This window comes from Hermetia illucens, chromosome 5 (genome assembly GCF_905115235.1).
Source record: "Hermetia illucens chromosome 5, iHerIll2.2.curated.20191125, whole genome shotgun sequence".
In the NCBI taxonomy this organism is placed as follows: Eukaryota; Metazoa; Arthropoda; class Insecta; order Diptera; family Stratiomyidae; genus Hermetia; species Hermetia illucens.
This window is the reverse complement of record NC_051853.1, coordinates 50,132,321-50,155,059: the sequence shown is the minus strand read 5'-3', so window position 1 is coordinate 50,155,059 and position 22,739 is coordinate 50,132,321. Positions and strand designations below refer to the sequence as shown.

The following is a 22,739-nucleotide window of genomic DNA, read 5'->3' as shown; positions in this document are numbered from 1 at the left end:
ATAACTCCGGTAGTGATTGTACCATTTCCACCAAACTTGAAAACGTCATGCTTTATAGTATAGCCTATACAACTTCTTGGTGATTCTAGAATAAACTTAAGGGGAGCTTCTTGTTTGCTAAAAATATACAAAAAATTTAACAAGACCGCGAGATTCCATGGCATTCCAGCTAAACTTTTACAGGGAGGAGGAAATCGCCTGGATAATCTCCTCCGTAAACTTATCTTAAAAATTTGGAAAAATGAAAAATTACCTGACGACTAACGCAAGAGAGTAATCTGTCCTATACAAAAAAAGGACACAAACTTATCTGTGACAATTGCAGAGGCATTTCATTTTTGTGTACGTCCTTTTCACGGCCAAATAGCTTTTGCAGAAGTGCTATGAGTTCAATGTCAATGTGCACCAGCACCTCGTCGAACATCAAACGAGAAGTACTATACTGTATCATACGCAGGTTCCGCCTACCAGAAAAACTGGTACGAATGACCGAACTGACGATGGCAAGGACTGAATCTCATGTAAAGGTTCTTGGCGAGCTAACGCAATTTTTCGAAACGAACTGCGGATTAAAACAGGAAGACGAACTTGCCCTCCCCCCTCCCCCTCCATGCTTTTTCACCTAGCCCTTGAATATGTTATCCATGGAAACATTGCTCTAAATATCATCAATTCCAGACGCTAAGGTGGTATTTTTACAACTAAATGAAGCAGCACAAGCAGTTGGTCTACGAATTAACGAAAAAAAACAAAATTCATGACCCAATCAAGAAAACAGGCGCAAATATGACAAAGCCTGACAATGGGCGACTTTAATTTTGAAAACGTAGACAGCCTTGTTACCTAGAAGTAAACATAACGAAGGATGGTAATGAAAAGAATGAAGTTCAGCGACGAATAATGATGGTCAAAAAATCATACTGCTCAGTCCTACGGATAATGAAAACGGTGCACAGGAAAAATAAGCTCCGAATCTACAAGACCGTAATAAGGTGTGTGCTTTTAACGCAGCCGTTAGAGAAATCCATCGACACATTCGAACGTAAACTTCAACGCCGAATACTTTGACTGATAAAAAATTAAACTGACTGGTGAATCAGATTCAACCAATAGTTGTACCAGCTCAATGACGACCTAGCAGCATCGGTGGTGGTAAAGCTGCGAAAATTGCAGTGGGCCGGTCAGAACGAAAAGCGAATACCTAACAGGGTATTCAAAGGCACACTTGAAGGACGCCCCCCAGTGGGAAAGCCATGCAAATGTTGGGAGGACTCAGTGGACGAAGCGCGATCGCAGGATCGCATAGCTGAAGGAAATCTATCCTGGAGGCCAAGGGTCAATTTGGCCTGTCGCGTCATTGAAGAAGAAGAAGAAATATAGTAATATACCATTATTAACTTTATTTAAGTAAACGTCGGTATGGAGAGCATTTTAAGGCGTAGATCCACTTGCACGAACCATCATATTTTTTTCCGATTTTTGGTTTGGTAAGTTTCTGGGAACGGGTCCTTGAAGTAATTGACCCTTTTCGGATCACCGCACTTATCTCTTTTGCAACTCACGCCAAAATTAACATCGGCTTCGGAAAGTACTAAAGGGAACTTTGCATTTGATACCTCGCATTCCATGCAATGAACAAAAATGTTACAGCTCTGTTTCACATGTATGGGGGTAGACACGATTACTGAAAAACTACTAGTCCAATTAACGCCAAATTATTATCAAATATTTGTTATGGGAATAGTTAGCCGCTGAACGAATGATTTTCTATCCTTTTTAAAAAATATTTTTTTAAGTAAGAAAATTGGAAACCTTACACCTAAAAACAGAAAATACTTTATTAAAATCGCCGCCATTTTTTTAACAGTTCGTATTTTGGAAATTCCTTCTTTCAGCGACTATATAATACGATATAATAATATAAATTCTGATTTCGGTCGAATTTTCATCGAGTTTTCGTATCCACCGCAAACCATTCCCAAAAAAAACACTTGGAAAACAGCTGTAGACAGGTCATTTTCAAATTTTTTTTCTTGTCTTGTCGAAAAAATTAAAAAATGTCTTCATATCACCCACTGCAACTGCATATACGAATAACCCCTTAAATGCGTCTTTCTTGAAATTATGTTTCCCCAATTTTTACCCCGTGGCGATAAAATTTGAAGTAAGACTCCAAATAAGATTCTCTGGTAGTAAAGTATATTATATGTTATTTATATAATATTTTCTCTAGTTTTAGGATGCATATATCCGAACACATGTTCCTTTTCATGAAATGAGCTTTTATTTACTGATATTACTCTCTCTTTAAAGAATTCTCGAGTTTTTAAAAATAAGTTTTCTCCAACACGCATGTCATCATAAGGATGAAAACTCGAAGTTATCAGATAGAGTATATATGTATTTCGAGTACCTACTGAGAGTTTTCGTCGGGCCACGGCTTCCTTCATTTCCTAATACACTTTTTCATTTCAAATAAATTTAACTAAACATAGTTACGTAACTGCCTTACCTACCGGTTGAAGTAAATCCCCGACTCACCTGGATTATAAGCCTCTACATCAATGATTTTCTGCAAAGGTCTTTTTATAAAATATCGTTGGGCGGTCCCCAAGACTAGTTTATACTTTGTACACTACATAATACTAATAGATGTGGAATGAGAGATGTCAAAAAACCCTGCATACGTATTGTACAAAAATTGAAATGCCGGAAATCACTACAAAGTTTTTTTTAAATTTCATGAAATCTCAAAATGCAAATCGAAATTCTCCAGGAACATTACATACTAATGACTTTTTGTTGACAACATTCTAAAAATGCCAACTTAATTCCTGCAAAAGCGAGGTGACATCCGAAATGTGAAATATTTCTGCAAACAGGGATTGCAAGGAGCTGTTGACTCTATTTCTTCCCTCAGGAAAGTGTTCATAAATACGGTCTTAGAAGTAAAAGTCGTTTCTCATACGACATTATACAAAACTTCGCGCAAAACATTTTTCCATTTCTTTCTGGAATAAATAAACACAAGAATGTATGTACGAATGTATGCATGCAAGCAGAAGAAGTCTTCAGTGTCAAAGGAATTTGGAATTTCGAAGTCATATAAAATTCGGGGGTAGAGGATGGAGTTAAAAGAATATGTATTTCCACGTTAAATGAAGAAATTGGATGTAAGAAAAATATTTATAAACGTTGAGATAATTTTGAAGATAGACGTTAGATACGTAAAAATAATGAGGTTTATTATTGCATTTCCCCATTGACAATTTCGAATGTTGTCCAGTTTTATGGTTGATTTTAAACATGTTTAAATAAGCAGCATAGCCGCTATACATCCAAATGGAGCATATTACATAGCCCAATGTTATTGGTGCTGGTTCCTATTCATATGCTCAAACCTACCCTCTAGGTTCGTAAGAAGTTCTCTTTCTTCTTCAATAGGACGTTTGTAGGATTCTGAAAACTATTTGAAGCGGAAAAGTTCTAAACTGTAGCATTATGGCCCACACAGGGTCTTCTGGAGCCGGTACTTCTCTGCTCTGGTTCGATTATCCTTTCGATGTCGTTTTTTTACGTTCAGGGATTATTTTTGATATTATCTGTGCGATTGCAAGGAACTCATATATAGAACGTGTTGCATTCCAAACGATTTCCTTTTTTGCAATGTTAGCAGTCATCTAACCCTTGGGAAAGATTTAAGTTGACAGTAATTTATATAAGTGAGAGATCTCCAAAATCTACAAGAATTATATGGAACAACGAGAAATATATGAAGTTTACAGGAATTGTATGTGGGGAAATATTGATCCCTGCGGGTTTACTCTTTTCAAAAGTAACGATCATCATTATAATATCAGGTCGATTTGGAGTTATTTGTAGGGGAATCTGTTTCTTCCAAAAATAGTGAAACTTCATGAAATTGGAAACAATCTCAAATTGTAATGAAATGTTCTTTCGATCAATAATCAAACCACGGGTTAACTTGTACATAATTGCCTGCAAAAAATGAAGTTTGTATCATCATTTTTATCCATATGCAAGACAATATCCTTTTGTCCCGACACTAGGTATTGCTGGACCTTTATGTGGTATCAGTCGCACCTTCTAATAAATCCTTCAGTTTCTTGCTTTCATTGACTTTTCTTACTGGCAGCAGATTTACCTTGAATTCAAACACTGCCAATAACTTGATTTTCATATATTGCAAATACGCTAACTTTATAGTTCTAATTTGTTTTGTGAAAATCTGGACAAGCTGTCTAATAAACGAAATTTTGAAAGGATGTTTGATATGTAAAAAGTAACCCACATTATTTCGCTTCACAAGTCTAGCCGAAAATAAACGAAAAATTGCACTTTAACTTTTCATAATTTGACATATGGTATGATTGCTTCTCGAATACCTTTTGCCTCTTTGGGAGTTCCACAGGTCTTCATCCTTGGTTGGCGGAATTTTAATTTTTCATCTTTCTTTCTTATTTACTGGCTCCTTTCTTCCATAATTAAATTTCGACGCAGTGTCTCGTTGGTTTGTTAGGAACTCAACTATTAATACCACCTACCTAATGTAAAGACCGCTCAATGGAAAACTTCTCTGGTTCTCACTAATACTTTATAGCCCCATCAGTTTTTATAATATGATCCCCTTACCATAATTATTGCTGTCCTCGCATCCAGCCGATTTAGAAAACTCGCTCTCTCTACTTTAAAAGCAATTTCACCTACACTTGCTATCCTGAGAACTACCTTTTGCTCCTATCTTCATATGTTTTGGTAAAACTTCTACTGTTTTCATTATACTTACGCATAACAGTATTAGGAAGTCCTTTATGAACCTTGTTCGCCCAAAATAAAACTGGAATATAAACTGGCAGGCCGTCTAGACAGGAGGAACAGATTTCTTAAATAGCCCATCAAAAGAAGTGACCGCTTTGTAACCCCCACATATATCCCCTTTCCAGCTGATGTCGAAAATAAGGCCTAATATATTAAGCACTAGTTGAGACCTTTATTTGATACTTCACATGACTCTATTTTCGGTAAAAAAATTATGCCCCCCTTTCGAGTATATTGCAATCAGGCTCGGTGGTGGGCGAGGAAGTGGAAAATTAGATATTCTTTTAGATAGTAGAAGCCCGTATTCACCCCAGGCGCGAATTTCCTCTCTATGGTTTAATTGGAAAGTGTGTCGAGATGGTGAATGCATCAAAATTGAAAGCAAATTGCGAGGCCCCTTGCAACTATTGATATTCCAGTTATCCAGTTGCGTTCTTTAGTAGCTATACGGAGGAAAGATTGCTCTGGAACAAAAAGTGGGTAATGGACCCTAAGAGTGTATTATTTCCGCACGAGAAGCAGCGACGGTGTATATAGGCAAGTGACGAAATAGCCAGAGACAGAGCGGTAGTAGAGGGCCCACACAAATTCCTTTAAATTTTATATATCATAGAACGATGTGACGCATTACATGCTGAGGGGTTCATAGTTCAAACTTTCGACAAAATTCCGTGTCGTTAGTTATGTCCATTTCTGAGAAAACTACATGTGACGGACAGGCAGACACACAGTAAATCAATTTGGAAGAATAACGCTTCGATCGGAATCGAAAATACCTGAAACCATACGAATAAAATCTCAAAAAGGAGAAATACTTGCTTACAAAAGTTCAAATTGGCTCTCTAACTCACATGGGTGAAAAAATTACCTGAAAGAACGGAGAGTGATGTAGAGTAGTGGAGATCGAAAAGGGCAATCAATTATGTTTGCGTATTATGAAAGAAGCACCTCTTTCTGCAAATTAAGACCCACCACGAAAAGTACGAAAAAGCGAGTTAGAAAAACAGCAACAATGTTTACTGGGAAAAAAGGTAGAAAAGAAATGAAAGAAAAACAAGTCTGAAAACCAGAAGCTCGGGGCTTCAGGTACGAAAGGCTTTGTGTATTTCTTTTATAAGGACATTTGAATGTGAAATTGTCCGATTAGTACGTAACACATAATATACGCATATATTACGTGAGAATATTCACTTTCGGGAGATATTGATATTCAAAACTTTGAATTTCTAAAGAATTGACAACTTTGACTTTGTTAGTAATAATGCGATTTCCACCAAACTTGGTAGGATCAAGCTCTATATCGTAGCCGACATTGCTGCAATTTCGTGGTGCTAGGATGAACTTAAGGGGGGCTCTGCAGCCAATTACTGAAAATTATAGTAATATGCTATTATTATCTTTATTTTAAGAGATAAGGTATTTCGGAGCCTAGCCTTTTGATTTTTTTTAGATTTTTCGGTTGGACAGTTTCTGAGAATGGCCCCGGTAAATAAATGATCACTTTCGACCCCCCGAACTCCCCGCCTTTCCAACAAATGTCAAAACTAAGACCGGCTTTGGAAAATGATAACCGAGATCTTTCATTTAATTCCCCACGTGACTATATTTGGTGAGAAAAAATTTTACAACCACCCACCCACCCTTTACTAAAATTGAAATCAGCTATAAATTTCGTTTCTGCACCTTTCAATTTAAATTGACGTAGAAATTTCAGGGAGCAAATATGAAGCAAATTCTATTTTTGCAAGAGTACCCATGATGAGTAAATATTTCTCTAAAAAAAATTTTTTTTATTAAGCTCACCTTGCAAGTAAGAGCTTAGTTGTGCTGGAGGATAGCAGCTATCAGACAAAGGAATTAGCCCATCCTTGCCAAAAATACTGTGAACCACCAAGGATGATCTGAGGTGGCAATGTTCAGTCAATTTACAGAAGTCGTAATAAGAGACCCCAGTTGATAACCAATCAGTGAAGCGAGGTATAATTTAGTGAAACAAGACAAAAACCAACGTCTGGTTACCCAATGTCAAAGAATGTCTATTGTATCGAGCTCGTAAAAGGATTCATATATTTCAAACCAGAGACATGATCAAGTATGGTGGAGGGAACCTGATAGTATCGAGCTGCCTCACTTGATGGAACACAGGATCAATGGTGAAAATTGTTGGTTAGGTTTCCTTTCAATGTGCTACAGTTTCCACCCAAAATTTTGCGAGTAGCTTGTACTCTGTCAAGGTTTTTAACTTGTCTTTTTATTGAAAATCTATTATTTCACTTTTATTTGGGTGTAACTTCTGAGTTAATAACATAAATAAATATTTTTAAAGTTTTGTTTAAAAAGAGCGTGTAATGAACAGATTGAGTTAGAGATGACCAAAATAATCAATTGGATTGGCTATGGTCAACCACGAGGGTGGTTGAACTTGAAGTGAATTGGTGAAACTTTACCATACAAGTCTGCCAAAACCTAAGTTTAGCTCTTCTGAATTGCCCCGTCGACAGAGACTTGCATGCCTCTATGCAACCCAGGCACGGGGATGTGGTGGAATCTTTTTGATCACTTTGGACCCTCCTACGTCATTTAAGAAATTTTTTTGCATGCTCTTAATCAAGTGGGACAATATCAAAACCTAAAATGCTAAAATGGAATATAGCGGGGAGCAAGAGAAACAAGCACAAAGATGAAAAAGATCGGTTCGATTGCTTGCGACTTGCCTACTGCAATCGGGGAGAGAAACGGGGGATGGCTTATGCCTTCCTCCTTTTTGCACTTTGGTTGTCTTTCCTAACAAGTAGTTAATAATAAGGATTGATAATTTGTTACCATGTGTGTTTACATTGTTAAAAAACATATAAAAAAATCAACATTACTGGCGTCCAGATTCTTTTCCTGTACTTGTGCTTGCCAGCGCTTTCTTTTAATGTTATATTCCGAATAAAGTTCCTATAATGCGTTCTAGTTTATGCTGATTTCCGTAAAAACGATAAACAGAATCTTAAAAGGTTTTCGCATAACCGTGTGAATAATAATCTCTTCTAAGTTTCGAAAAAAAAAACGCAAATTCCTCGCAGTGCAGTTGCGGGAAAAACACGAGAGAGAAAAAAAATCAGCTATTTAGATAGGCGGAACCCTACTAGATACTACTGAATTGAACTCAGATGTTGGCACGTCAAGAAAATTATCAAGAACTTCGCAGCGATGTCTAGAAAGCATGTGCTAAAAATACTTTTCCGAATTCCGAATTATTCTGAGGATATGAACTCAAAATGCATTTGAATTTCACTTTGGTTACTGTCACACTAAGTCACAGAGGAATCAACTGTTGAATCGCTTGTGGTTATTCCCGCGCATATCTCAAAACTTTCCCCAGTAGAGTTCAAATCGTAAAACTCAATTAGCAAGCTTCCTTCTCATTTCACATTATCAGCTGCTCCCAACGCATAGCGACAACTTCACGTTGCCTGTGTCACTTATTAATGTCGCCGGGCATATTCACAGCCCATTGCCTGTGGCGATCCATTAAACAATATGCATTAAATTGCACGTTGGCATGAGCATGTACATAGCATTGTAGAGATAACTATTAAAAAACATTGAATGATACTTTGACTCGGAACGAAATTGATATGGTTATTTAAAGTAAGTATTTATAGGACGCATGCAATGGATTGAATCTCCCCACCAGTTGAGCACATAAAAGTAAAATAGTAACAATGATTAGCATGTTATGAAATCAGGGTGTGGTATTCGCTTATATTTCTTAACTCGGACTGTTGAAGTGATGAATCCTAGACATGCAGAATTGAAATACTTTTGCGCTGAAATTAAGTAAGGGGGGTCAATTATGAAATGGGAAATGAAGTGAAAAATTTTAATTAGTACTTTCTGTAACAATTGACGTTGGTTGCGAAGTAAGAGACCGATTGATTAAATAGTGCAATGACTGGAATGAGTCCAAGACACCGAAATATCTAGAAAATCATGACGATGCCTCAATATTGGTAACATGTTTTAAGTAGATTCCTGTTCAAAGAAGTTAATAGCATTTGAAATAATTTAATCTCTAGAAATGCCGCTAAATTACACTCAGAGTTAATAGCAGTATACTATGATTGAAAATTTGATGATTTACCACCTTTACATTCTTCCATGGAGTCCAAATATAAACAATATAATATATGTACATAACATAGGATATGATACTGGAAAGTTGGGTAGAAATTCCGTCACTGTTAACGAAATTGTATTTTTCGTGTCAAGTGGTTGCAATAGCAAAACACGTTTTCATCCCCTTTCAATATAAAAAATACTACACCTTCTGTATCTATAGTATCTAGATTTCTATTCCGGGTTGTTTTTGATATCAAAAAATAAATTTGGAGGAAAATAGGAAACCCGAAAAGCCGGTAATTTTAACTTATTTTTTTTCTGTATGATTCTCTTTTGTTAATTTGAGAATATACAGGAAATTTTACCAGTTAAACCCTATCTTAGTTCTAGCCCCTCAACGTGTTCTCTTGGTTTAGTTAAGTACAGCAGGATTGCAAAAGAAGGATTTCTTTGAATTTAGCCATTTTGTGTCAAATGGAAGGCTGTGAATTGCATTTTTTGTTTCAAACGAGAGGAGAAGAAACAGGAATTACTTTCAGAAACTATTCAACCAGAAAACGCGTAGTTTTGCCCTCGATTTTGTCAAACACCAACTTGGGGCAGTTGTTTACCCATCGGCATCGCCCAAGCTCGTATAATCATGAAAACTACTATTTTCAAGAATTATGTTGTGCTGACTTTCCTCTAGTGTAAAGAACCCGAAGATATGAGGTTGAATGGTAGCTTCAAGATGGTCGCCTCTTATTATCCGGAACCAGGGTTTTTCTCCTCTTGCATTACATCAATGTACAAGGATAACGCAAGAATATGTTGCTTTTCCAAACAAATCCCTCCTACCCGTTTGGATTTTTTTAAAGTTCTGTATGAATTATAAAAAGTGGGGAAATCGGAAGCTGGACGCTTCAGGTAAAGGGCAAAACGGCTGGGGATAAGTAGTTTCTTCATATATGACACTTTTATATTTCACTCGGATGTCAATCATTCTCGTTAACTATGATGTCAGCATTTTATTTTCATTCAACCGCTATAACTATGACACTGATAGCCGGACTCTCAAGAAACTTTGCAGTACTTTGCGCACTACTGTTCTCCATGCTGTTGCAAAGTATGCTAGGATAAATCTAACAATGGTTTTCTCGTCAACTTCAAAAAGTTGGTAATACACTAGTATTAGGTTCATTTGAGCAGATATCGGAAGGGGACATATTTTGAGGCCTACATTTCATATAAGCGCACGACCCTGCATTTTTTCAGATATTTGGGTCAGGTGGTTTCCGAAAATAAGTCCCCATTATCATCGACGGCGCAACAACCGGTATCCGATCTACGCCTGTCTTAATAAGGAACTCCAAACATCCCCGCTGAGGTCCACCAATTCAATATCCCTAAAACCTGTCTGGCGTCCTGGCCTACGCCATCGTTTCATCTCAGGCAGGGTCCGCCTCGTCTTCTCTTCCTAACATAGATATTGCCCTTATAGACTTTTCGAGCTGGATCATCCTGATCCATATGGATTAAGTGAACTCCCAAAATGAGTCCTGTCTCACTTTAAGTGAGCAAATTTTTCCCTCTCACTCACTTATTTTACAATTTACAAAACTAAAATCTGCTTTTGAAAGTACTGACCGAGACCTTTCGCTTGATACCTCACACGGGTACATTAAGTGAAAAAAATGTTATATTCCCCCTTTCCATGCATGGGGAGGCCCCTTTATATTGTCCCTGGATTTTTGTCACTGTATGCATGGGATTTCATGGTTCCCATATGTCCACGATATTTCGTTTGGTTCAGTGTAGCCGTTTTGAAGAAAAGTGCACGTGACAGGCAAACAGACCATGAATCGATTTTAAGTTTTTATTTCACACAAAACTTTAAAAATTAACTCCTAGATTGACTTCCCATTCATTAAAAATATAATGGCACAGTACGCTATTATTCATTACAACTTCATCCGAATTTAATATTTTTTTTCTTTCTTTCAGGTAAAATATATACTCTCATATAATTAAAACTCATGTAAGTACTTAGTTAACCACAAAGTAGGCGCCATTTGACTTTGTGGGACCTAGATACCCAAGAAGTGAAGTAAATACACGGGTCACCTCCATTTCAATACACATTAAAACATATTTGAATAATTAAGTTCTTGATTGTCATCTTATCCTGTACTTCCTCGTTTTATTAAGGTATAACGACTTATCTGTCCAATTCTCTTTTAACCCCACTGTATTTTATTACTCAATAAATGCAATCCTTCTATTTACGGAGATATTTAAAACCCCATAAAAGGTACAATACCTAATATGATTCTGTAGCCCATTTGAAGGTCTATTTTCAAGACCATTATTCTTTATATCTTATCTAGGTATTGCACGTGGCCTTTGAATTTCTATCCTTTTTAAAGCAAAAACATCCTCCGCCTCACTTTACGGCATCAATTTTCACGAATGAGATGTCGATAAAACAGAATCCCTTTCATTTTCAGAGTTATAAATTTCAACAGCAAATTCCTTTGCATATTTATTGCTCTTGTCCTCAACAATATATTTCGATTTACACACAGTCATATATCAGCAGCGCAGATACGTATGTAAATAAAGTTGATAGTTGATTGGGATCCTTAATCGATTTCCAACTCTGGAAAACACATAAAAATGCATATTTTGTTCAACGTCAACGACACAATAGATTGTTTCCCGATCATCTATGTATGACTAACACTCCAAGCTTTGTATGTCCTTTGCATCCGTTCATATTTTGCATCCAATAAACCCTTAATTGGAAAGTGTCAGGTACTTTAGAAATGGCACTAGCGCAAGCTTATGATCCTGACGTGTAGTAGATTCGAATGCGAGAAGTTCATTCCAAGAGTTGTTGACTCTGCACCGACATCCCTTGTACACGTTGATGATTTGCGAAGATAAACATTTTGGAAGGGTGGCTGCAGTAGTTTGAGGTGCAAACTGAAGTTCGGATGCAAGTTTGTTGTCTAGATGTGTATCTTTGTTGCAAATTCAAATTCCTTTAATTAAGAGAAAAGATTTCTATTTGCTTTCGATTACATTCAGCCTCGAGGACAATTAAGTAACAGATCTTCCTTGAAAATCAAAAGGAAACTTGTGATGTTGACAGAGGAACCTGTGAGTCTTCAATCATCCTAATTAAGCTTCAACTGGCAGGAATTCTCAATTAATTTAAACTAAAGATGTGTATGTACTTCCCAATAAACTTCCATATTGCTCTGCTGCGGAATTAACCCTTTCATTATTAGTTTTCAACTTTCATAAAGGAAATTGTTTCAGGTAACATCGTTAAACAATGCAAATCATGTCTGCCTCGCCTAGGATACCAAATGATTTTCCACAAATTAGGTACAAGGCTAGAGTAGCACTCATTTGCATAGGCTAAGTGGAAACATTCCCAAATTCATCTAACATTATGCAAATCTTATTATAATTAAATTAACCGAAATCTAAATTGCTCTATGCGTAGATTAGGTGCACGCCACAAGTGCTAAACTTTTGCTCGCGTAAATATTTACCTCCGCATTTCAAGATAGTTTTAAATAAGTGGCAACCAAGAATTTATATTGTTGATGTTGACAAAAGCGAATTATGTGGGGAATAACAGAAAGCACTAATTCTCCTGCGAATACCTGTACGTACTCATGTTGGGGAGAGCAAATATTTTAAGTTTTGACTCCGAGCAATTTCATGAATAAATTCTTTCCCGTAAATTACAGAAATTTCAACTTTGGAATTATTCCTCATTCTTTTAATGCGAAAACTTAGCTAACAAGGCGTCACCGCTGAGGATAATGGTACGTAATTATAATAGAATGGCTCTAATGTGGTAATTTAATGTCGACTATTTGCTGCAATTTTCGGTCTCATAATAAGGAAATTAGAGTTTGTATGCACAGACGTGGCGTCAGCTGCAGGCGCTTAATAGATTTTGTTGCAGTTCATGTTTCTTGCATCGTGTATGAGGTAACAGTTGAACCTATTAACATACGTGCGAGGATTTGAGCAGAAACTTGCCTGAAATGCTGTCAAGCAAGGCCGCAATTCTGAAGGCAGCGCTTCTAGTCATTAGCAAATTACCAACTTAAGCTTGAATAGGACGATTTGCCTGACAGCGCTTCATATTACGCAGCCCGGTACTCAAAGAGAGTTCAAGTGAAGGTTTCAAGAAGTTTATCCAAGAAATCGCAAATGTATCAGATACAAATGTTCTAGTCCGTCGCGAAATTCTATAAGGGAGGATAAAAACAATCCAAATCGTCGGCAATCTATTGTTATTGATGGTTTTATCCAAACTAAATATTATGAATCATCATTATTTATTGAGCCTGGCATCTAACAAGGGTCCCTTCCTGTTTGCTTATCTAAAGTGCGCATCCTTTAAGTATGCATATTTCTTCATTAGTTCTTAGGAATTTTTTAAATAGTGACAGTCATCATTCTGAGCTGGGCAAAGAAGCCTTTTATGTTGAAATTATGGCTCAGTTTTAAATTAGTCCGAAAAAAAGCCTGGAAGTAGAAGTTAACATCATCAAAACCAAGCCTTTGCATATGTGTATGTTCTAGCGTTATTTTTGCTGAGGGCAAAGTCAAACAATTTTCATCAAAAGCTACGAAAACATCATCATCAGATGAAGACCGTTTGGAAACTATATATTAGCAACGCAAAGTGATGAAGTGAATGCAATTCTTCATCAACGCATGTCTGCATCGGCCAAAGGGTAGTATAGATCTCAGGACAAAACGTGGATGGGTACCCACGGTGGATCATAAAACCTGGCAAACGCCTGCCGAAAAAACATAAACAGCTCTAATAACAAACTCTACCTTCACTTTCACTTGGTGATCTCTGAAAATTCTTTCTTAATGAAAAACTCGAAACGAAGAGCGATGAAGGCGAGTCTCCCGTGCCTAATAGCCGGACAAATTGTACCAATCTTACACGGAAAACCGATGTTATGGAGCCATGAAAGTAGCCTTGAACTGGATTGATAACACAACAACGAACCTAGCATCAAAAATGGAGTTGAGCATTTTCTCATGGTGTGCCTCCACTGGGAGTTGGAAACTGCGGGCAGAGAAGGATGAAGGCAAGCCTCCCGCGCCTAAAAACGGGATAATTGTACCAACTAGTCCTTCATGTTGGTGGTTGGGTAGGGCTAAGAACCCTATACGGAAAACCGAAGTTACGAAGGTACGTAAGGAATCTCGGATAGGATGGATTTTACAACGAGGAACGCTACAACGAAAATGGAACAGGGATTTCTTATGGAACGTGCGCTCTCCATATAGACCGAATGCTGTTCAGCAGCTAGCCGATACCCTGTCCCAATATAAGGCTGATGTAACAGTCCTACAAATGGTGCCATAGACAGGGACCGGTTTCCTGTGGAAGAGCCACTACACTGTATATTGTAGCGGCCATCCAGTAAACCATGTGTTCGGAGTAGGTTTCTTAGCCAGCCAAAAAATGAAACCTGCTATTATCGGGTTTGAAGACATAAGCGAAAGGCTATACACCCTGCGTTTTGCGAGGCAAATTTAGAAATGTAAAACTAATTAACTTTCTGCCTTCTACGAGGCTATTGAGCGGACCCTCGAAGCCTGTTTCAAGTATGATATCAAAATCATACTTGAAAATTTTAACAGTCAGGTAGGGACGTATTCAGGCGATACGTCAGCTCCTATAGCTCACATAAGGATAAGGGACTGCTGATTATTCAGTTAGCAGTATCGCACTAAATAGTTGTTGGAAGTACCCGATTTGCGCGGAAAACGATCCACAAACGGACGTGGGCCTCTCCAGACGGGACCACTTTCAGCCAAATTGACCAAGTGTTGATTGAACGCGGACACCTCTCAGCCTTGATGAATGTTGGACCATATAGGGGGTTGGTATAGTGCTGCGGGCACGAATTGCATCACCTTGAATTTCTCTAACAATAAGGAGAGAGTATATACTAAAGCCATCCACAACAAAGCCCTCCATAATACCTATAAGGGGAAATGTATGTCGTAAAACCGGCAGCTAGCGACCCAATGCCTGACGACCGGCAATGGAGCATTATTTATCCATACATAAAAGGGGGATATGACGCAGTCCAGTAATTATTCGTTGATCCATACCAAAGCGACTTCATTCCAGGCAAATCACTAACAGATCAGTTTTTTTCTGTGCGGCAAGCGATGCAAAACTGTTGAAATATGTTCACCAGTTGCACCATCTTTCCATCGAATTCAAGGTCGCGTATAATAGTACAGCCAGGATAAAACTGTACACAGCCATGACTAAGCTGACCCTGGCCAATGTGCGAGGCAAGATAAAAGCAGGATCACTCTCGAAACCATTCAACATCAACAACGGTCTAAGACATGGAGATACCTTATCATACATCCTCTTTAACCTGTCCCTGAAAAATGTTATCCACGTTGCTGATGTTAATGCGAGGAGCACAATCCTCTACAAGTCCCCCAATTACTAGCATTATGGGAAGAACAACCCGAAATGTATAATATATCTTCATCTAAATCGATCAGGCACCATTGGTACGAAATCTTGGACCCTGCCTGAGATGGAGCGATGACATAGTTCAGGAGGCCAGACAACTTTTAGGGATATCGAATTGCTGAACTTCGGCGCAAAATCAGAATGTCTGTTCGTTGCTAAGGCAGTCCTAGTCCGAATACTGATTGTTGCCACGTTGACGATGATGATGTCTGGTAATGGGGTGACAACCCATGTTAGTTGCACTCCTGGTTTCTATTTTTTTGGTTATTGCAGCTTACTTTATATTGTCGACAGTGTACAGTTTCCCGAGTACCAATTTTTTTCTCATCTCACCATTTTCCGCATTAAATTTTGGGATTGTATAGCATTATTTATGACGCCTCACAACCTTACCTTCTTTCTACGTAACTCGACCACTCACACATTTTATGGTCTAAGTCCCAAGTATATTAGTGCACTCAAACCAGTCATGGAGCGCATCCAACCCAAGCAGTAGGACTATCATATTGCATTAAGGTTCAATGTCACCTATTCCCATACACACAAAATCACTGTATGGATCCGATCGCCTTTCTGAGAATTTCCCGACCGTTGTTACTATCTTATGTTCAAATCCTTCCTTGCAATCCTTCGAATTTCCATCCTCGGATTTGTCCTTCCTCTGTTATAGAGGTTGAACACTTCGATCGGTTGAATAACTATAGCCATCATTGCGGGCACCCCTACCCTGGGCTGTCCCAAATGCAGTGTGGACACTCATTTCACCTATGCGGTGCACCAAACTCACTGATGTCAGCAGGATCCTCACGACTGCATTTCGATTGAGCGATGCCAGGGTTCATCTGTGCTTGAGATAAGCAATCAATTGTATATATAATACCTTCGTCATCATCGCCATGTTATTTAAAGAGTAGATACAGCGATATAAAGAGGGTTCTCGAGATTTCGAGAATAAGAGTTATTGCTTTCCATCCATTTTCATTTTACCGTGCATGACTCTAAACTGCTGGTGAACGGATTATTAGTATTAACAATTCCCTGTAAGGTTTATTCTAAATTCCTTCAAATATTATAGTCTGCTTCCTCCTCAGTAAATACAGGTGTCGAGAAAACTTATTGTTGAACCCATTTCCTGTCACTGCAAAAAGTTTGTTGTTATTTTTAACAGGAATTGTGATTCCCCGTGTTGGCTTTCCACACTTTTCAGAGTCTAAGTTTCTTCCAAAAAGCAAGCATTGCTCCAATAGGGTAAAGACATGTATCCAGATATTAGCTAAATATCATGCGTTTCTTGCCAGAACGCCTTTCATTCCTCTTCCAATATTAAAAACATCTGAGGTAAATAACCAGAGGCAACCAGTTTAGCCAAGGCGACCTTAATCCAACCCTTAGCCGAGTTAAAAGCATGACATCTAGCGTTACCACCGCGCAGCACTTAACAGAGGCTGAAGCTTCTCAAGCTGGATTCACAATTGTTGCTACCCCATCGAACGAAGAGCGGGCTCGTTGAAACACATAGTGCCGCTTCGACAACCCGCCGAAAGAGAGCAGCCTGCTGTATATTATCTTCTTCAAATGTCTAAAAGATTTAATAGAGCGATATAAAGAGGGTACGCCAGGTGGTTTTTAAGGTTTCCATAAGAGAGCCAATCTCTATTTCCCCACGGAGGCAGAAAGACTCCTTCGAACATGCATGATTCGAATGTGCTGATGAACCGTTTGGGCTTGAATTTACCAGTCAACGTGGACCGTAGATCGAGAAGATGTCCTGTTGAATCGTTAGCTGAGTCTTTTGAATAAAAGTTGCGGGCATTTCATTCGATTTCTTGTGATTTTTACCCACGAATCTTGCTAATTACGATCTTGTAGAAAGTGTTCCAACGGGTTCGTTTCTCCTTTTTAAGATTAGTTTGGAAGTCTCCGTGGTTCCCTCTTGCCCTCTGACAAAATCTGCTCCCTTGTATGCACGATGATCTCCACAGCGGAACGTTTCGTCCTCCAAAGCACCTGTGGAACGACCAGCTACCCTTGTTTTTTCACTTCTGTTATATCTTAGACTGTCGTATCTTCGGTTTTCAATGTCAAGAATGATGAACAGGAAGTCACTGCGGGTTCACACACCCGCTAGACCTGTTTCTCGCCAACGAGGTACTGAGGTAAATCAGATCCACGATCGAACCTAACCCCCTACCTCGGAAGATGGGCACGCATCCAACGTTCGCTAGTATAACGTCCAGCTCCGTAGAGGTTTCAAGTAGGATTTAGCCCCTGGTGCTCATCACTAGGCCTCGACACTCCAATTCCCACACATTGAAACCCCGACAATAATTCTAGGGCTGTGATATCTAGTGTGCAACACTGCCTAGTATTTCCTCATATTGCACTCTTCTTCGGTCGTTCCTTGCTTTCTACCTCATCATGCAACTATCCTATGGAAATTCATTTTTCACTGAACTGCTGGATCGATCTGGACACTTGAAAGGATATCAATGTGGTGCATATCATCTTTTCCTAAAATAACTACCAAATGAATCACCACCTTGTCCGTTTACGTCCTTTTTATGGATATAAAAAATAAATAAACATTTTTATCTATAATAGCCTGAGGACCAATAGGTTTACAGCGGTAATAAACGGCAACATTTTCGTATAAAATGTTGGAAAAAAAACTTGAAAGTAAATTTCAAAATATGATGGGATCAGGTAGGGATTAGAAATTTGGTATGAGAAGAACGGGGAAAACATTTTGTTATAAGAACAGAAAAGGATGTGTTTAACTGGATATTTTTTGCAGACCATGTTGGGTCAAGGCGAGCATTCTTCGTGAGCGCTCTTTTCGATAAATTTAAATTGATAAGGAGTGTAGTCTGAGTGCTTCGCTCATAGGAAACATTAAAAGAATAACTCGGAGGAATTTTCCATATATTACCTGCCCTCGAATTTCTAAAACCATGTAACTTACCCCTCCATTCACTCGTTATGGTAAACCAAGTTAGTTACTACGGTATCAGTGAAAGTTCCACCGACATCATTTCAAATATTTTCCGTTTTCTCGATCCAAAAAGTAAAGTTCAAAATATGCCACGTATGTGGGGTTTATTAAGGAAGCGTTTTTTGCCACTCCTCCTTGTTCTTGTCCCGGACGCTGTCACACAGGACTCCCAACCCCAAGTGCCGTATACGCTGTCCTAGGCAAATTTGGTATATCCCGACATAGGTTAACTCCAGCAGCGTGTCCAAAGGTGAAATGGTCCCCACACGCGACACGGTCTCTCATTGGACGTGAATTTCACAGATTTGACGACCGACCCTAATGAAACAGCTATTATTACTGTTAGTGATAACGATCTGCTCATAGCTAAGTAATTTAATGGAAAAATTGCGAGAGAGGCGTCTACGATGGTACGCAATGTAATTTTTATTGAAAAGAAAAGAGGATTGACCTGACCTATTAACATACCATTATTGACGTTATTTGAAAAGATATCGGTATGGAAAGTATTTTGAAGTCCCGCCCTCATATAGATAATCATTTTTGAGTTTCTAGGTGGAGCACTTTCGGAGAATGGGTCCTTGATTTTTGTATACTGTTTTCGACTCCTCTCCGTCCCCCATATTCCCTCCCTTTCTCGCCAGCAACAGAACTGGCAGAAGAGCCAGGGTGGTTGAATTCTCATTAGCCCTTGCCCAGAAGGTTAATGAGAATTCAACCACCCACATGATGGTACAACAGGAACTTAGGATTAGGAACTTAGCACTGAGGAAAACAATGTTTAGTAAAGCAAAAGCAAAGGGTTTTGGATTTTTCTTTTATCTATCATCGCTCTCCAAACATTCTATAAAAGTTTTATTAATTTAAAATTCCAATATTTACACCAAATCAATAGTAAACGTACACAATTGTAAATATGCCAACTCATCGAATATTTATGCGTTGCACGATATAAATATGTCATCCTTTAAAAAGCATAATCCTTAAAATTTCCTCCAGGGATAGAGTTACATATACATTCAGTGATCCGAGAACCAAAAAACATATGTAAACTCCAGGCGCATTGCCTCTCGCTTCCAGGACTGCAATCTATGTGTATTTACGAAGTCAAATCTCTCCTAAATCCTTCATAAACAGCTGCTGCTCTATTCGTCGGATTTTATCCTTTTTTGAAAGAACTTTAAAAGTGTTTATAGTTACCCAACGTTTTCCCCCTCAATTGGTTAATCTAAAGAAGCTTACTCATAATTACTATTTCCACTTTTTATTTCCGCTCCCGCCAAACTCGACTTGGAAAAATCGTTTATCATTAAAAGGAGACTCAAATTGCCAGCATTCGCGCTACAACCTCTTGAAACATTAATCGTGCGGTCCTACAAATGCAGCAGATAAATATAATTCTCGTGAATAACTGTTTTTCATTAAGTTATCATTTAATTCAGTTTGTATGGTTGCCATTCCACATTGCCGTAGCTGAAATGCAATGGGGAAAAGATTACAAATCAAAAGGAATAGAATTACAGCCTCAGTGGTACAAGGAGCTTAATTCATTCTATTCGGCAGAGAAACCCAGCAAGTTGGAATGTAGCCTCACAGGAAATTCGCTTTCCTCCGCTGCCTACATTTCACTAGGACTATCCAGATTCAGTCTTAAATCTTTACAGTCATAAATGGTGTTTTTTTTTTCTCAAAGGGATTTAAAACGTGACTTTTGCGTTAAATATTCTAATTACACAGCACTTTGATGATGCCTGCTTGGATAGAGAGACGAGCTATTCAAGACATAAGATTCCATTTCATTAGGAGGGCAAATTATAAAAACAATACGCCTAAAGAGTTGAATCCAAGCATATTTGAATGACTAATAATAACGAGCTTCTTATTATCATACCTGTCTATCTGATCTGTTCATTATTTTATTTCCATGATCGAAAATTTGTCAATGCTAGGATGCTGAATTGAAAACCGTCATTCTTGGTGAGCTTAAGTTTGGAATTATTTCTGGGACAGTGTGAGTTTCTTAAGTTATTTAAGATCAAAGAATAAGTAAAATATACTAATTAAATTATTCCTAAACTAAAAATATCTAAAGCGAAAGTTTCTGCTTTAAAAGCGAAGGAATAAATCGCGTACAACACATATCATACATATACTAAATTTTCCCCCTTAACTCAGCCCATGAGTGTACTCCGTCGCAGAAAGAACCACCAACCCTGATGATTGTAATGAATCCTCTCAGGCGAATCGTGGCGAGGCTATAAAGGAAACAGCTTCCTTTGCATAATGTCGCTGAAAAAGGCCAACACACCATGCAAAAAATATGCATCCGTAAGACTCCAGGACCACAGAATATAAAATGACTCCCATAATTGGTCTTTGCTGTGTGCTCGGACGATCAGAATTCCGGAAGAAATTGCATTTTATTCTTCATTTTAAGCGCAATGCATCCAAAGCGTTGAATAATTCAAATAATATATTCTTTTCATCAGAGAACGGAAAAAATTCAAAAAGAACAGAAAAATCACAAAAGCAAAAAGAAGCTTCTAACTAGCAAGGATTACATGGGGAGCGCATAAAAAATACGAACAGAACGAATGAAATCAGAAAAGGAGGCGAAATGGGGAGGCCAGGAAAAAAGGTTCGAAATAATGAAGGGACTGCAAATATTCCCCGAAAGGCGATTTACTTAATGCGTTGCCCCTAGAGATAATCTCTAAATTTACTTTGTATTCATTGTCGAGAATTAGCATCCATTTTAATAGAAACGAAAGGGCCGAGCTCCGAAAATCGTTGACACTATGACTTTTTATTGCTATCGACCAGAAGACTTTTCCGGCATTTCCCCCGGGAGCACAACGGAGATGGAAAATAGAAAAGGAAAAAGAATTACTAAATATTTTCTAGGATTTACAAAAATCATTGGAGGTTTATATGTTTTTATTTATCCTAAATGAAATTCATTGAAGATTTTAAGGAGAATACATAAATAAAACTTCTGCGAAATTCGCGATGGCTCTCGTGGGGGCTGTGTGGGAAAATGTGACCAAAGCTTTGAAATATGCATTGCTGTAGTTGCAAAGTTGAGAAAGATTTAACGCGTTTTGAGGAAGCATTCGATTTCAACGAGGTTAGGGATAGTCGGATGGGTAAATAAATTTAGGGTCACAGATTTTTTACCCTCTTATTTTCTAGTTGAACAATTACGAGGGGCTTTAAAAAATTAAATGCCCCTATTTAAGAAAAATATGAAAATAAACTTTTCAACGATAACTTTTAGATTCTGTTTTTTTTTTCTACAGGCCAAAGCTGGTCTGAATTTCCCATGTACTTTTCATGAAAATTGGTAGATTATCAATATGAAGTGTAGTGAACATATGTAAACTATAAAATCATATATATGTAGTAAATAGCGTCACTGCAAGTTGAACTTAAGGAGAGCGGAGGGGGCAGGGCTCGTTTGCAAAATCTACCCAACCGGAAAATCAGGAAAAGAATCATAATGATTCACATATATGTATAAAATTTAGACCTTAAAATATTCTTCATATTGACAACTTTCTAAACAAAGTTAATAATGCTATATTACTATATTTTAGAAATTTAGTAGAAAACCGTCCCGAGTACAATCTAGGAGTACGCTATTTGAAGAAATATTAGCCTTGGTATAGGCAAAAAAATTGGAAAGTTTCCAGCTTCAAGCTCTCGACCTACGACAAGATCCACCAGATTGATATCCCTAACAGCTGTCTAGCTTCCTGCCCTATACCTTCACTTTATATTTTTCTTCCATAGATCTTGCCCTAAAGACTATCCAAGTCGGATCATGTTCATCTATATGGGTGACGTGACCCGCCCACCGCAACTTGTCGAGCCACAATTTATCCACAACTAAATGACGGTGATATCGCGCCAGAAGGGACCAAAAATTCTTTGAAGGATTCCTCTTTCGAACACGCCCGAGAGTTCGCTTTTCTTCTGCTAAAAGCAGAAGTCTCTGAGAAATACATTACATCCAAATAATCAAATTGCAACGATCAATGGTCACTTTTCGTAATAGTTAGCTATGCGATGCCGTGTACGTGCCAATTTTAGTATGCAATTAAGTGCATTTTGCTCACAGATCGATGGCGACAATAGAGGACCATTTGCGTGGGACTAGTGTGAACCTAGTGTGAGCCTATGCTTGGCAATATTCTTTATTTTTCCACTTATCGCACAACTGGAACAACCGAAATGAGTACGGTTTCCTTTTGACTAACGCGACGG

At 38.2% G+C, this 22,739-nt stretch overlaps 1 protein-coding gene and 1 long non-coding RNA gene across 3 annotated transcripts in view; one reads left to right on the top strand and one right to left on the bottom strand.

Moving 5' to 3' along the window:
• LOC119657358 (low-density lipoprotein receptor-related protein 2) overlaps positions 1–22,739 on the top strand; it is a 392,732-nt gene that overhangs the window by 126,169 nt on the left and 243,824 nt on the right. The gene's annotated exons all lie outside the window — the stretch shown is intronic.
• LOC119657359 lies at positions 1,460–2,977 on the bottom strand. Of its 2 annotated transcripts, XR_005250128.1 has the most exons (3): positions 2,542–2,977; positions 1,837–2,115; positions 1,460–1,772 (listed from the first exon to the last, which is right to left on the bottom strand). It is a non-coding gene; the product is annotated as an uncharacterized LOC119657359 (long non-coding RNA). The 2 variants fall into 2 exon arrangements; XR_005250129.1 differs by lacking the exon at positions 1,460–1,772 and having other exon boundaries at positions 1,814–2,115; positions 2,542–2,965.